The sequence below is a fragment of the Melanerpes formicivorus genome, unplaced genomic scaffold, assembly GCF_026170545.1.
Source record: "Melanerpes formicivorus ecotype bairdi unplaced genomic scaffold, bMelFor1.0.p_v2 SCAF_5, whole genome shotgun sequence".
Taxonomy (NCBI): domain Eukaryota; kingdom Metazoa; phylum Chordata; class Aves; order Piciformes; family Picidae; genus Melanerpes; species Melanerpes formicivorus.
In genome coordinates, this window is record NW_027142357.1 from 11420733 (window position 1) to 11437413 (window position 16681).

General features: G+C 46.9%; 1 protein-coding gene across 11 annotated transcripts in view; it reads left to right on the top strand.

The window, feature by feature from the left end:
* The window catches only part of SH3BP4 (SH3 domain binding protein 4), a 166625-nt gene that overhangs the window by 37632 nt on the left and 112312 nt on the right, over positions 1-16681 (top strand). For 8 of the 11 annotated variants that reach the window (XM_068138100.1, XM_068138097.1, XM_068138105.1 and 5 more), the window contains exons 1-3: positions 9621-13759; positions 15125-15270; positions 15686-15865. The gene's annotated coding sequence lies outside the window, so the exon portion shown is untranslated. Of the gene's footprint in view, positions 1-1405; positions 1616-3566; positions 3706-4942; positions 5113-9620; positions 13760-14153; positions 14229-15124; positions 15271-15685; positions 15866-16681 lie in introns of those variants that run through there. The other 3 variants (XM_068138103.1, XM_068138096.1, XM_068138101.1) reach the window with 3 other exon arrangements.

The window sequence follows — 16681 nt, forward strand, 5'->3', positions numbered from 1 at the left end:
CCATGCTGTTGGTGATGTAAGCCAGGGTAAAGCCACTGGCAAAGTTTAGTTTCCTTGGCACAGCTTTGTCAGAAGCAGCTGCTTACTGACTTGGAACAGTATTTCCTAAACAGCACAGCCCATGGTCTCCAGGCCAGTGTCTGCATGTGCCTGCACACAGAGCAGCTGTGCACAAAGGACATCCACACACATTGTGCTGGTGGGCAAGGCTGGGTTGCTACAGCATGGCCATGCTGTCTTCAAGAAGCAGCAAGATGGAACTTGACTCCCCAAACACTAACACAGCCATGAAGAATGAGCAGAGCCCAGAAATATTTCGATTATCCTTTTCCAAACAAATCCATGTTTGCAGAGGCTTGATCTCTCCACGTTTCTAGGTGCCAGACCTGAGCATGCTGACAGCAAGAGCAATTTTTGAGGGATGCTCAGCTGAGGCTTAATAGTCCTGGGAAGACACCAAAACCCTTTAGTCTTCAGCAGTGCAATGCACTGAGCTCCCTAACGATTCCCCCAATGAACTAGCACCTCCAGCACCCAGACCTGATGTGAACATCTGATGTGATACTTAAAGAGTGTCGCTTTGATTTGAACTTCCTTCCATATGAAGTATCAACATTTAAGATTTTGGCATGATTATTTGAGCTTGTTGTGTAGGAAACTGCCTTCAATCCATTCAACTGTGATTATTTCTTTCCCTTCCTGACCTCCAGAGATTATTCTGGAAAAACAATTCTCAAGATGCTATGGCAGGAGGAATAAAAATAGCTGAACGGATAAGTTGGTCTCTCTGGCAGTATAAGTACTTCCAAGTGCTTATAATACCAGACAAAATGAAGCTTGTAGCAGGAAACAGAGGGAATCCCTATATAAAAGAAGGAAATTTGGGAAGAATGACTAATCTAGGAGAGGAAACTAAACGCTGTGGCCTGTTGTTAGACAAGGCAAGTTTCTCTCAAATCATCTAGGCAACGTGCATGTCCTGCAGGGCACCAAAGCACAATGCTCCTCTACAGCTGATTGTTCTTGATGGAGCAGGGCTGCTGGGATCTCCCAGAGATCTGAGAGACAGAGGGTCTGATGACTCAAGTACTCCACCTGAAGAATGGTGTGGGATGAAATTTGAAAATGCCTCTAAAATACCAACCGGGGAACTGCTTACACCTGAGTGTTGTCAAGGTGATTTAGGAGAGAAGCACAATTTAAGCTTCCAGTGCTGAAAACTCTTGATTTTGAGTGGAGTAATAATTGAGACAGAGCTTGCTGGCTTCTATAGCTTCCCGTGGGTGCTGGTTTTGTGATATGATCATTTTGTTGCACGAAATGCCTCTCAGAGACAACAAAGAGCACACAGTAAGTAAATACACATCTGGTTTGCCCTTCTCATCCATCTCCCTTGTGTTAGCAGGGCTGCCTTCCTTGCCCAGGGCTCCCACCCTCAGGAATTCCTGAGGAGAGAAGATGTGGGGCTTTGGTTTTACCCAGGATTATACTGGGGAATGGTTTGGCCTGTTGGTGAAGGAGGGCTCATACTTCAGAGGTGACTTGGCTACAGCACTCACAGGACTTTGGGGAAAGGAGAAAACAGATAAGAAAAGAAGGAGGAGCAGAAAAACAGGTAAGGCTCAGAAAAGCCTTCACTATCAGTTCTACCTCAAGCAAAAGACCTGGTCTTTGCTTGAGTCATGGATGGGGGGAGATTGGAAAACAAGCCACTAAGCTTACTATCACCTGCAGGCTTATCCTGCCAAGATGTGAGCTCATCGGGCGGAACAAATTCATCAAAACCTTCCCCTCTATAGCCTATGCCTGTCCTCAGACCTTGCAGAGAGCAGCATCCCACAGACACAGTGGGAGTCACTCTCTTGAGCAATAGACACTGTAGAATTTGCAATGCTATAGGCATTTCTCCATGGCCTTTCACACCACTGGTGACCCTCTATCGGCTTGGTCACTGTCCTTGGCACCCCTGCCTGTGTGCAATGCTGATCTGAATCCATTTCACTCCTACCCTCCAAAAGCTTGCTGTCGCTAGCTTCAGGGTGAACTTGGTTACTCCAGCAGAATCTTCCAGCATAAGTCAACAGCCTCAGACGCCATCACCCTCCTATACATTGCCCTGTGGCAGATTCAAAGACCTTGACCATGCATTGAGCAACCCTGGGGTCTGTAATGCTGTCTGTCTGTTGCTATGGTATGTGAAGATTTGAGTGAGATCATAGCAGGCTCCATGGCTCCAGTTCAGTGATGGATGTCCATGGCATGCCCCAGACTAGGGGTTATCTAGGCTATTTAGGTTATTCTAGGCATCTACATTATCTTGGTATTCATTATCCATCCCTCTTCATGTTCCTGGATAGTGGAGTTTCATCCCCACAACCTTCAGACTTCAACTTTTAACTGTTCCTTTTCTCCTTTCTGTCACATGCCACTTCTGCCCCACACATCTCACCTGATTTCACTGTCTTCACCAAACAGTGCTGTAAGAGTTTCTTTTAGCCTGCTAAACCCCCACAGAGCCAGAGCACCGTATTCAGAGTGTTTGGTTTAACAGCTCACAAAAGCTGAGAGACACCCTGGTCTGTGGGAATGGGCTTTGAACAGAGAGCTGTAGTTGTTCTTGCAGCCCCTGGTCCAGCTGAGACTTGTAGTTAACCCCACTTGCTGGTCCCAGTCCCTGGCATGCTTGAGTCCAGCCATGGGCAAAAAGAAGATGAGACGCAGTGGGAGGAAGAGACGATGGACTTGTAATGCTGATTCCTCTCTCTTCTATTTTATGCATCATAAAACCATGTCCCCATATCTTTTCAGGAGTACATTCAAGGCTGTGGATGGCAAAGAGGCTCTGGTAGTTACTACCCTTCAGTCCCTTTGCAGACAGCATCTTCAAAGGAAGATGTTATCTCTTTTGAAACAGATGGCTTTCTGTCCCCAGGAGATCTTAGCCAAAGGGGCAGGGTGCCCATCACAGGATCACAAGCCAGGCAGTGAGTGTGAATACCTGGGCTGGAGCAAGAGCACCAAGGATGTCTGGATCCATTTTGGCTTCACCATTGTGGTTGGATTCTTTGATATCTCACAAGGAGTGATTCATGCTTGGGCCTTTCTTTGTGGCAGGGGATTTTGTAACAGCTTTCTTTGCAGTATAATAAGAGCTGAGTGAGTGATGAATTCTCCCTCACTCAGGATATTTATAGCACTTTTCTTTCTGCTCGAGCAAGTCACCTATTTTCGCAAGGCTCGTAGGCACTTTGTGTCAGTCAGACTTCACCTCCTTTGCCAAATGTGGGGGAGACTGACCAAACAGTTCAAAAGTTCCTTAGGACTGGGATGGTGGGCTGGCTGGGGGGATGGGAGGTCCCCATTTCACAAGCTTTGCATCTTAAGAAATCAAGCTAAAAGCCACACAACTGCACAGTTCACTAGTTTTGGAGACACCAAGAGTCATATCTCCCATCTGCTTCTACACAGACAAGCAGGCTAATGTTTTGTTTCTCAGTTTGCACTGGAGCTGGGCTCTCTGTATTTTCCTGAGGAAGATGGGATTATATTGCTACTATCTCCTCCAGGGTGCTTCATCTCTGACCATACCAGGTGGGATAAGATCCAGAGCATCTGGTGTGGGTCTATTATAGCTCTCCTGCTTACACAGAATGGATGTGAACCAGCAGAGATTTCTTTTCACCAAGGGCTTATTCTGCACTCTGGGTAAGGAAGTGTAGCTACCTGATTACTTTTGTACCTCCAAAACATGTGTCTGGATAACAGGTTTCCCCTGGAGGGCTCAAGAAAGGGGAGCGAGTCACCAGAAGCGTCTTCACAATGTCCATCCATCTCCCCTAAGACTCTGAAAGATAGTCTGATGTACAGAGCTGGAGCTGCAGGAATGAATGCTTGCACAATGCTCAAGCCGAAGGGAGATCTCCTGTCTAAACATAAAAAAATGACAGATTTTAAAACACTTCATAATCATTTGTAACTTCCTCCAAGGAGACTCTTCTCTTCTGCTTCAGTGGTGAACACAGGCTGCCATCTCCTATTATGGCAAGAATATATACCAAATTACAAAAGAAATTAATATTCTGAGGGCTTTTTCAATCTGTACCCAATCCACTGCTTCCATGTTTTTTCCCCCCTGCATTTTCCTTTTTTTAGGGTTTGTTTTGTTGCTTTTATTATATACTGCCAGAGGAAAACCAGGAGACTTTTTTTCTCCCTTTGCTCTGGCCAAGATCCCAGGACTCCCCATCATCTGCCCTTCTGTGGATACCACCTCTGTGATGATGCTGCCTGTGGTCTGCATCCCTCATCTCTGAGCTGGTCTGTGGCCCAGGTTATCCCCCACATCCCCCCTCCCTCTGCCTGGAGGTGGAGGGGCTGCCCTGTACCATCCTCCGGCAGCTCTGTGCACTTGTGCCCTCTTCCTCTTCCCACAGCCTGATTTATTTGGTTTATCTTTCCCTTTTACAGCCACCCTTCCCTGTGCCTGATTGCACTGACCTCTGGTCCTTGCATAGCTCACATTCCTCTGGGGGAGCTGTGGGCCACCAGAAAGGGCTTTCTCCTTCCCTGGGCCACTCTGGGTGAGATCAACGGGGTCCTTCAGCCATATCTGTCCATTCCGGCATCCAGCCCTACATCCTCTCTGCCTCAAGTGGGCAAAAGCTAAGTGGCTGGGGGATGATGTAGATCTCCAGAGAGGCTAGTCCTCCACAGGTTAAAAAAGCAATGGTGGAGTCTGCCCCTGACCTGGGGGCATACTGCTCCTCCTGTCCAGCCTATATCAAAAACCTGTCTTTCTCCCTCCCTGAAGCTGAGGAGATGGGGTGCTGGACTTCCCCAGGGCTGGCATGTGTGATAGGGTTAGAGAGAGGCCATGCCCCTGGCACTGAGATGGTAGTTTTCTTTTCATTGTTCTCATCAGGTTTTATCTTTCCCTTTCTAGCCCCTTTGCAGCACCTAAGCAGGTACAGTGATGCCAATCATGGGGATCACACTACATCAAGTGTTATGCTGGGCAGAACCAGGGCTATTCAGACAACACAGGGATGGAGAATATCCTAAACTGCTGACAGCAGTCCTGCCTGTCTGTGCATGTTGGCAGCTCTCTCCCAGGTAAGTTCCCTCTCCCCACCCTACCCAAAAGGGCAGAGTGAAAAGGCCACACTTCTGACGTGCATCCCTCAGCCACAGCTCAACTCCATGTTATAAAAAGGAACCATTTTGGAGGTGGACCAAGCCCAGCTCACTTGGGGTTGGAGGCCACATCCATTTGGCTGCTTCCTGTTCTCCCCTGGGGCTGCAAGTGGACACCTCTAGATGAAGCCACAGTGCTGTGCCTGCTCCAGCAATTCCTGCAACCTATTCAGCAGCCAGGAGTATCCCTACACTGTTTGGCTGTTTGGCTGCAGGAGCTGGGGCATGTCCCAGGGCAGGGATCAGCAAGGGTGAGGGCTGGAGCTGGACCAGGGATGAATCATCTTCCCTATCCCTGCTTCCCCTTTTCTCCAACAGTGCTAGCACGGAGGCCAGAAGTGGTGCCTAATGGGCAGAGGGTGAGCAAGGAAAGGAGATCATCTCTTTGCATCCTCTATGGGAACTGCACTTTGCTGGGAGTTAAGTCTCCCAGATGAGAGTGAAATGGTTGCTAGAGGTTTTAATTAAGGCCTACAGACAGAGGCACAGCACAGGGGTGGCAGAGCTCCCACTGCTCCCCAGCACCCCACTTATCATTCTTTGATAAAGTGAGATAAACCAACCAACTGATAGCGGCACAGAGGCTCAGCCTTATTGCTGTATTGCTTCTTGATTTTGTCGCTGCTCACTTTTACCCAAAACAAAGCTTTAGGACCAAACTTGTGTCTGGTGTCTCTGATGCCATGAATGAGCAGTCTGTGTTTGTAGGCAGTCTGGGATGGGTCTTAACAGATCCTCTTCTGACATGGGTTTCCAAACAGCATCCCACACTCAGCGTTGTTTAAGGGCTTAGACTTAGGTTTTTAACTTTGTATAGAAGGAAGAGAGCATGTAATGTGATGTTTGACTCTGCATGATTAACTTGGCATTTTTGGACTTTCATGGCTCTCTGTTTCATCCTCAGGAGACTGATTATACTTACTATAAACACAGTTTTGGGGTGCATCTCTTTGTCCTTACCCTCAAGCACCCTGCTTCTGAATGCAAAGTCAGACCTTTGGGAAAGCATGATTTTATCTCCAGCTCTGCCAGCAGTTTGTTGTTTGCCTTGTGGGTGGAAAACCCCAGCCTGCTGGGCTTCGGTTACTGCAGTCATCCTGTGTTTTCTCTAGATGACTTCCCTAGCCTTACTCGTAAGGAAGGCTTTGCATGCAAATTCTGCATACGTGACTCTTAGAAGGAACAAAACTACTTCCAGCAGGCAGAGTTAGACAAGCTAAAGTCTCCCAGAGAGAGTTAAAATCCACAAGGACACATCATGACAGGGACCAGAAGGGACTTGCTACGTGCTATGAGAGAGAGCAGCTAGCTGGGCACTGGTGAAGCACTGAGCCTCTGCATCTCTGCTCAGCACACAGGCACAGACCAAGGGCCACGCCACAGCTTGCAGGAAAGCTATGAAATTCATTTTTTTCTGGAAGAGGGCTGTGACTGCATCAAGAATGTGCAGGTAGAAAGGGCTCCTTTACATCCTCAAATTAAAAAGAAAAATTAAAAATCATGAGTCAGACTACTGCAAAATCTTGAAAGTGGCATAGAACTCATGACTTACTTTTTGGGGTTTTTGTTTAATATTAAGAACTGGCTCCTTTTTATTTCCCATGTCACCCATGGTGCTGCAAGTTCTCCTTTCCTTCTGACACCTGAGAGGGAAGGCGGAGCTCCCTAGTGAGCAAAGCTACCCCCAGGATGTGGGCTTTAGCTTTTGTTAAACCACTAAATACCACAAAGCTCCTGATAAAGTTCCCAGGAGTGGCAATCACAGTATTGTTCCTAAGGAAAAGCAAGCAGCAGGGTCCTGCAAAAGTACAACCTGCTTCACAAGGTGGGATGGATTCTGCACAGCCTCAGGGACAAGGGCATGTGTGCCAGAAAATCTCTACACAGCCCTGAGAGAAAACACCCCCCATAAAAAGCTGCCATTAAAGTCATTGCACTTTATCAAGTGTGACTCTGGAAACCTTCACTCTGTGAATCAGTCTCCTGTGCAGCTTGGCAGGAGAGGATCTTGCTGGAGGTGTTTAGAACTGGAATGTGACATGAAACACTTGAAATCTGAGGGTTTAGAGTTTACTTGAAACTAGTATTGGAAATAACTGGCAGCCAAGTTATGAGATGTCCTAGCCTACATGAGTGATATGCAGTGATGATTGATGGAAAACTGTATTGCCAAACCTTTCTCTGCACGTAATTACATATCAGCAAATACCCTGAAGTGATTAATTACTGCCTGACATGCTTTTGGAGCTGACAGAAGTGAGCTTTTGGAAGCTCAGGGAAACACCACCACCCCCCCCCATCAACCATTTTTCTTTCCTGAGAGGGAGCCTTCTGGTAGCTTTGTTTATAACTGAGACTGATTGAGTCAATGTTAGGAGAACAGCATCAGTTGAGAGTTGTGACTGCACATGGGTTGTGAAAGGGGTGTGATACACAGGCACACATGTGCACTCACACCCCTGCACACCCCCTGCCAAATCTGTTCCTCCCAGCCTGCACCAAAGGTGTTGATCCAAACAGGAGCTCCTGGGGAGGGCTGACTCTAAAACTGTCAGATTGCCCAGACTCTGAGACATTTCTGCTTTTGTTTTCTTTTAATAGAGCTATTTTTGGGGGGAGAGAGGAGAGGATATGAGAATCATCAGATTGATTCAAACATGCCTCTCTTGTGGATGCTGATGCAATAACTCTTGCGGTGGGGATGAAACCCTTCCCAGCTCCTTCTGGCTGTCCTGTTGTTGGTCAGGGAGGTGGGAAGTGGAGTGATGATGGATGATGAAGGGGCTAAAGGCTACTCAGTGGTAGGTTTTCCAGTCTCCTGGCACAGTAAACTTCCAGCAGCAGCTGCTGCTGAAGGGGTGTTAACATGACTGTGCAAGGAGGTATGGGCATTCTAGCAAAGCCAAAAGAAAGCTCTTTTGAAACAGCCTCATGGTGACTGGACCAAGAAGCTTGTCCAAGCCCTGATGCTCTCTATATCCTCCTCTGTCTCATCTTTGGAATGGTTGCCATGTGGCTTTTCTGTGTTTTGGCTAATGTGGCTCTTGGTGCTGTAACTGTGGATTTTCTTGGTTTCACCTGTATGAATTGAAGTTTGCTTCCCCTTCCCACCCCACCTCCCTCCACCCCCCACCCCCCCCCCACTCTGTGTTAAGATCCTGTCTGAAGACCAATATGGCCTGGTAAATGTGATGGTGATTGAATTTGTTGCCTGGAGCCTGTATCAGTTTGAGATTCTGCCAGTGTTTTGTTTTGTATATTGATTTCTTTTTAAGTCTTCTGCAGTTAGGACATGCTGCTTTCCCTTGAAGATGCTAGCCCTAGCCTGAGCACTGTTGACCCAAAACTGAGTTTTCCAGTCTGTCCTTGTCTTGCAGAACTTGTTGCATCCAGCCTGAATGAGGGACTTCTCTGCAGTTCAGCCAAGGTTTTGCAAGGCTCCTGGACTTTCATTCCTTCTTCTTGCTTCCCATTTCTCCTGAGGACTGAAAGGCAGTTCTCAGGTGAACTGAAAAAGAAGCACCTGAGTAGGGAAAAGACTCCTCTGTACCTCCAGGCCTTGAGTCACAGAGCTTGAGATGTGCCCCTTCTGCTGTTGGGAGTGATCTTCCATGCTTTGATGATAGTCCCCAAGGAGATAGAAACACCCTGAAGTAAGACCTTGGGCCACCAGGTCAACCTGAAAAATTATCAGAAAACTAACACAGAAACCCTGGAGCACCAGAAACAGTGTCTTGTGTGGCAGGTTGAAAGGAGGATGACAAGAGGCCAAACCTGCAGGGGATGAGGTTTAAATGACTTGCTGTCTCTGTTACATCTTGAACAAGTCCAGAGCTTGTTTGTGAGCAATTAATGTGGTTGTCTTAAGCAGGCCGTGGAGAGCACAACTAAGTCATTAATAGTAATTAAAGTCACGTTATCTGCAGGCATGTTTTTGTGCCATCCTGCACAGCCCTACACCAGCTCGTCTGAGCAAGGGCTGAAGTCAAGACCGTGGGCTCTAAGCCATGCATCACTGTGGGCTCTGTTTGTCCTCTCCACTGGCCCCACTGCACACCTGGGATGACCCTGGGGAAGCTTCCCCACTGTCACTAGCCACCCAGAAACAGATGAGCCTCAGCAGAACTCTGCTCCCATCTTCACCTGCCCCAACAGTGTCTAGAAAAGGAAGGAAGAGGGATCTATGCAAGGGGCTGACCCAGTTTTGACAAAGTAGAATCTTATGTTGCATTCTGATTAACAAAACTGTACCAAGCAACTTGATCAACTAAATTAGGCTCTGTCTTTGCAAAGCTCCCTCTCTGTCCTTTCTCACTCAGGCAAGGCATCACCCTTAGGGGTTTTGCCATTAATGTGGGGTCTGGCTAAAGGAGGTTTCAAGCAGGGATAGTAAACCAAGCTCACTCCCTTCCTATGCTCTGCTAAAGACAGGTGATGACGATGGGAAGCAGAGAAACCTCCAGGTAAGTTGCTTTATTTTTGTGAGTGACCCAATGAACAGCAAGGTCAAGACAGGGCAAGAGAAGCAGCAATGTGAGGATGGATCAAGGAATTTAGATTTTTAGGCTTAACCTTTCTTTGCTTTGAAAAGGAAGAGATCAGTCCCTTTTGAGATGGACAGGGGGGGGGGGGGGGAAAAAGTCTGAGCTTTTTAGAAATTTCCCTGCATTATTTTGTGAATCAGACTTGAAGCTGCCCATCACCAAAAAGGCATCTCTTTAAACAGAATTACCTTTTCAGCTCTAACTGCTGCTGGTGCTCCTTGCCTTCAGCTATGTTTTGACAGCAGGAGTAGACTTTTCATGATCTGCCCTTAGAAATGTCCTGGGAGCTCACATCAAGAAGAGAGATGCACTGGAGTCTCTGTTTCCTACTTCCACTTTCCCCTTCCTTTTCAACATTCCCTGCCTGCTGCAAAGAGTAGCTGAGCTGTAGATCTGCAATTGTCTTTATGCCTTTGGCCCACTGAAGCATTGCAGGATGTTACACAGAACCAAGAACTGAATCTGCCTCTCAAAGTTGCCTCACATAGTGTAAGGCTCCCAGGCATTTTCCTGCAGTCAAAAAAACCTCCTGACATTTCAAATATTAAATCTGGAGGGGGTTTTCAGCCATGATACTTTTCCAGAAGCCAAATATTTGCCCTTCCTAGGGTTTCTCAGGGGGAAAAAAAAGAAAGAAAGAAAAAAAAAAAAAGTGGTGTCAGGACTTCTGGTTTTAGCCAACACAAGGAGTTTTCTTGAGCATGAGTCACTGTGCTAACAAGGCTGGAACTGGAAGCTGGATTACTGCACTGTTACCAGGACCTTCTACTGAGAAAAGCTAGTCCAGAATATGCAAGGATGCAAAAGAATACAGGTTTAGGGTAAATCTGGGGACAAAAAATGTTGTTGTTTTTTTAATTCAGTTGTTTGTTTCTCCCCTCCTATTTAGCAATTACATCCATGCTGGATTGCATTACAACAAAAAGGAAGGCTCCAAAGAAGGTCCCTATGTAAATAACCCAACTGGGATAATCAGGAATAGCTACTCTGGGCAGGGCAAAGCCTTGGGAGCAGCACCAAGGGGAATGAAAGACAAACTCCTTTTTCCTTGTGCTCTCCCTCTCATTATTATCTTCAGATAAATTATTCACATTCTTTGCAAGCCAAGTCTTGTCTTGACTGAAGGAGTTCAAATCATTAGCAACCCAACAATTTTCTGCATATTTCATCATAAAAGAAGCTCTAATGGGGCAGGAGGTTGGGAGCAGGGGGAAAAGGAATAGGATTTCTTCTGCTGCCATTTCTGCTCCCAAGAATTTCCTCAGACTTCTGGACTACTGATACCACAAATCGTGGATACCCAGGGAGAAAAAAGCCATAGCATGGAGAAGATGGAAGAATCTCCCAGAGAGACCAGAGGACCTGTTGGTGTTGGGGTGAGATGTTCATGAGGAGCATCACCCCAGTGGGAGGAAGCCAGAGATGCTGTGCAAGGGAGGAATAGATACTGTGGAGCACAGGCTCCCTTTGTGCCCCACTTGGATTTCGAGGTAGATTTTATTTTATATATATATATATATATATTTAACAACAGAATGTAGTTTTAAAATTTTGCAGTGAAGAAAATGCACAAGGCCACTGCAGCTTGCTGCTTTTTCACCCTTGTAGTAGCGTTTTGCCTTCAGCATTTCCATAAAATGGCTGATTTTTGATGATTTCTCAGGTTTGGATGGCAAGGGACGAGGAGCACTGGATAGTTTCCAAACATCTCCATTACAGATGCCAGTGTTTTACATGAGGCCTCTCTCTCTCTGGTTTATTGATCACCAAGACACGACCCCACAGGGCTGAGTCTGTCCAGGAGTAGGCAATGATTGGGCCTGGAAAGCTCCACTGCAGCACTCCCAGTTCAGGGCTTAGTGGAAATTTGAGTCTGTCCTCTCAGGAGGCTGAGCAGAGACCTCATTGCTCTCTACTACTACCTGAAAGGACATTTTGAAGAGGCTGGTGCTGGTCTCTTCTCACAGGGAATTAGTGATAGAACAAGAGGGAATGGCCTCAAGCTATGACTGGGTAGGTTTAGACTGGACATTAGGAAAAATTATTTTCAGACTGTCTGGTCATGCATTGGAATGTGCTGCCCAGAGAGATGGTTGAGTCACCAAGCCTGGATGTGTTTAAAGGTCATTTGGATGTGGTACCTGAGGATATAGTTTAAGGGTGAACCTTGTAGAGCAGGGTTATCAGTTGGACTTGGTGATCCTGAGGGTCTTTTTCAACCTGAATGTTTCTGTGATTCTGTGATCTGCCCAGGCAAACAGACTCCCACAAGAACACCTCACCCCGCCCAGGCCCTGCCATGGCTTAGCCAGGAGACAAGAAGGCTTCTTAAAAGGATTTGAGTTGATGAGTCCCGTGCCAGACCTCAGTCTCACAAGCTGGCAGCAACTAGTCAGCTCAGTGTTGGTATGAGGCTTCCACCTCACCCCAGTGCCCAGGGCCATAAGGCAAATGCAGGAACATGATGGGGGAAAGCAGTTTTCATAAGCTGTGATGCTTCAGTTGGTGAAGACAAGGCTCTTCCAACTTCACCTTGTGTTTGAAGTTAGCCCAGTGTGTCTCTCTCCTAACATACACTTGGGCTGCCATGCCAGCACTGATGTATGGTTACCTGCTGGGACTGAAACCCTTGGGAAAATGAGTCCTGATGATATAAGACCTCATGAACTACTTGCAGTATACTCTCCCTCCGTGAATTTTATATATAAATACATATATAAAGCAGGACATGGATTGGTTATAAACATACATAGACATATATATAAAAACATATTGAGGATTTATTTGCAAGTAATTACAGATAAGAAGCTTGAATATTGAGGCTGTCTCAGCAGACAGAGCCCCATCCCTTCTCCCTCCCATCCTTCTGCGTCACTCTGTTTTCCAGCTAAAAATAAAGGAGCTCTGGGCACCCAAGTCTCCCATGGGTAGCCACACGATAAACATCAAGCCTTGGTGTTAGTAACACATAAACTGGGAGGGGAGTGGCAACTGCTGCCTCAAGAGGCACCTGGACTCCAGCCCTGCAGTAAGGATGGTGTGGGAAGGAGGTCAGGGACCAGGACATTGCTCAGGCACCCTAAACTCCCAGGATTAAAAGAGCCAGTACAGGCTCTGCTCAGCTCAGAGCATCCTCAGGGGCTATAAACCCTCAGGCCACAGTGGTGAAACTCCAGCAGAGTTCACTTTTCCCAAACCAGACCCTTTGGTGACCTCCTGTCGGGTTTATAATGCCCTCATGCTCCACTGCTCTCTTCAAACACGTCACACCAGGATTTCTTTGCCTGCAATCACACTTTTGAGTTTCACCCTTTACACCCCAGCAGTTACCAGGGACACAGAGCAGCCAGGCTGAAAAGAAATGCTGCTGCTGAGGTTTAATGAACACTTACCACCCACTTTGCTCTAATCAAGTTTCCCTGGGGAAGGAGCCTCAGATGTGCTGTTTGTCCTGTGTGAGGTTTTGCAGCTGAGGAGGGACAAATCATCATGGGACTCTGCTGTATCATACCCTTATGATGAAGGTAGGCAGCACCTTAGGAGAGGTTGGGCTGGGTGGGAAGAGAGCTGGTTTTGGTACTAGAGTCATAGAGTGGTTTGAGTTGGGAGAGACCTTAATGATCACCTAGTTCCAGCCCCCCCTGTGGTAGGCAGGGACACCTTCCCTCAGACCAGCTTGCACAAAGGCCCATCCACCCTGGCCTTGTAGAAGCTGTAACCAAAACTGGCAGGGGATAGTTTTAAACCATCCTTGCTCCAGGCTTAGCCTGAGATGCTCCAGAGCTGCTGTTAAGTCTCAGAAGTCAACCAGCAAATCGCAGGGCTAGCCTGAGGTTTATAGGGAGACATTGGCAGGGTGCCCCACATCTCTCTTGGTCCACCAGATGCTACTCCTTGGCCATGCATGGAAGACATAGACCTGTGCAGCTGTATGGGGAAGGCTAAAGGTCACTTCTTCTGGAGAGTTGGCTATGCTGGATGGGGAACAACCAGGCACATGCTCCAAGAGTTGCATATGGATGGTAGGTAGTTCTTTGGTTTGTTTTGCTTCCCAACAACCTGTTGTCATCTTGGTACCAACCAAATCTAACAGATCCCTCCTTCCAAATAATCTTAGGTTTAGGTTTCTAAGGCTGGCAGGGAAGGAGAATAGTACCTCATGAGAAAATGGGGTGGACAAGAAAACATGGCAAAAACTGCAGCATTGCCATTCCCACTCCTGCCTTTGGACGTTTTAAACAGGCAGCAGAAGCAAAGGGATGGGGAAGTTACCAAAGAGTTGAAAGGGCCCCCTTGTTAGAGAGTGCAAGCAGCAAAGGGCAAAGGAGGGGGCTTTCCAAGAGCTACTTAAACATTAACCAGCAAAACAATTGCCCTGTGTTGCTGTTTCCCATTGCCACTTTCACCTCTGCGTAGGTGGATCTGAAGGGTCCTGAGCTGATTCCAGCCCTAGAGACACAGCAAGTCCACTGCTGGTCCAGTGCTATGGTGGTAAGAGGAGTTTTTGTGCTATCTTCTCTGCCAACAAGACTTCATTACCATCCCCTGTAGATGTAGGGAAGCCCACAGGTATGGGGCTGGGAGTTTAAAATGGGTTATTAACTTCTCTCTTGCAGCCATAACTTGGAGGATATGGCTGGAGGGTTTCAGACTCACAGCTCATAAAATAAAGTCAGTGTGGCATGCAACTGATAGATGCTGAACGTGTACCCAGAGATGGAAAACCTTTTAATCTTAGAAGATTTAAATTAACACAGAGAGCAGCAAATGGAGGTGTCATATCTCATCCTCATGGGAGAAATGTGATGGCTGGAAGCAGGCTGTACTTGCCTCTCTGGTTAAGTATGCAGGCACATTTTCTAGTTTCTCTTGCTTTCTCAGTGTGATACCCAAGAGGAACATTTAGAGTCATGGAATCATAGAAAATTAGGGTTGGATGGAACATTTAAAGGTCATCTAGTCCAACCCCCTACAGTAAACAGGGACATCTTCAACTACATCAGGTTGCTCAGAGGCTGATCCAGCCTGACCTGGAATGCTTCCAGGAGCAGGACTTCTGCCACCTCTCTGGGCAACCTGTGCCAGTGTTTCACCACCCTCATTGTAAAAAGTTTCCTCCTTAGATGTAATCTACATCTTCCCCTCTTTTGCTTTAAAACCATCACCTCTTGTCCTGTCACAACAGGTTCTGCTAAAAAAAATATGGTCCCCATCTTTCTTATAGGCCCCCTTTAAAAGCTGCAGTAAAGTCACCCCAGAGCCCACTCTTCTCCAGGCTGAACTACCCTGACTCTCTCAGCCTGTCCTCACAGCAGAGGTATTCCAGCCCTCTGATCAATTTTGTGCCCTTCTCTGGACAAAAATTTCCATATCTTTCCTGATTCCAGAGTTGGATACAGTACTGCAGGTGCAGTCTTGCCACAGCAGAGGGGCAGAATCCCCTCCCTCAACCTACTGACCACGCTGCTTTTGATTCACCCCAAGATACCACTTGCTTTCTCCAGCTGCAAAATTTGGATACCATTGGTCTAAGGTAATAAATAATAATTACTAATAACAATAAATAATAATAATAAATGATCATATAATCTGTGGGTTGATGAAGATCTGGATGACTTGACCTCTGCTTCCCATTCCCTGGTGTCTGCAGGCAGGCAGTTGTCCTTCTCCTCCAGTGCCCTGTGGTTGTGGGCTCACCAGCACGTCTCCCAGATTCACCTCTTGCAGCAGCATTTTTGCAAGCCATAAGATGTCATTAGTCAAGGCTGCCAGGGAGGGAGGACAGGGGGGTCATTAGACATAAGGGATTATTTCTGGTCACCTGTCAGTTGGGTGTAGCTCCTGGGTAATTTATAAGCTTCCTAACCCACCTGCCACCAGTATTTTAACATAGCTAATGGAGACCTGATCTTCTTTTTTCTTCTTTTTTCCTTTTTTTTTTTTTCAAGCTTTCCTCCCTTAAATCTCACTCAAATATCTAAGGGAAGCAAACACAAGCTAAGCTGAAATAAACAGAATGGTTTATTAGAGCAAGTATTCCTTGCCTGGGTTCTCCATACTCTGGAGTCATCACAAACTACCCTCAATAAGGCTATGCTTGTGCTGAAATGTCTGTTTTGCTCATCTAGGTAAGTGCTACCTGTTTTGGTTTTTGTTTGTTTTTTTCATGATGTGTGTAAAGTGTTTCATGTCCTGCAGACCTGGCTCACAGCAGTGGCCTGTGACTTGGGGTGATTCATGTTGAAGAAGCTCTTAAGATGGAGTTGCCTACACAAAAAACCAAATTCAGTCGGGGTCCAGGTTTGAATCAGCGTGGGGATTCTTTTTTTCTTCTTGTAATGGTTTACAGTCCATTTTAAAGGGATGGGCATGCTCACCCCACTCACACTTTGACCAAAAATACCTTGTGCTATGCAGAGAAATAGCTCTCCTTGCACTACACCAAGCTTCAAGGATTGCACACCCTAAGAACTACAGGAACCAAGATGATCCTTTTAAAGAGACTTGCTTGGGAGGCAAATCCCATTTGAAATAAAGCAGAGGGATTTAGCTTAACAAGGCAAATTGGGTGAAGAGGGGAAGAAGGATGCATGTAGCTGAGACAAGCTGACCAAGAGGCAAGGCAGAATGAGAACCTGCAGAAAAGGGGGCATGGGTGATGTCATGAAGCTACGTGTGTGAAAATGTGGGAAATGCCAAGCCATCACAGGAGCATTTGAAGTACTCTTGTCAATGACAGCTGATTCAGAATGCTCAGTGGCCCTCCTTTGATGGACTTCAGAGAGGGCACCTGCAGAGAAGTGGCAGGGGACACATTGGTAGCTCATCCCTGCTTATTTCTCCATCTCCTGCTGTTCCTAGATGGACCCCAGCCCTGACACATACTCTCCCTGCCTTTTCTGCCATTTGAAAGGTCACAGGTCCTTCTCACCTGCTCCTAGCCC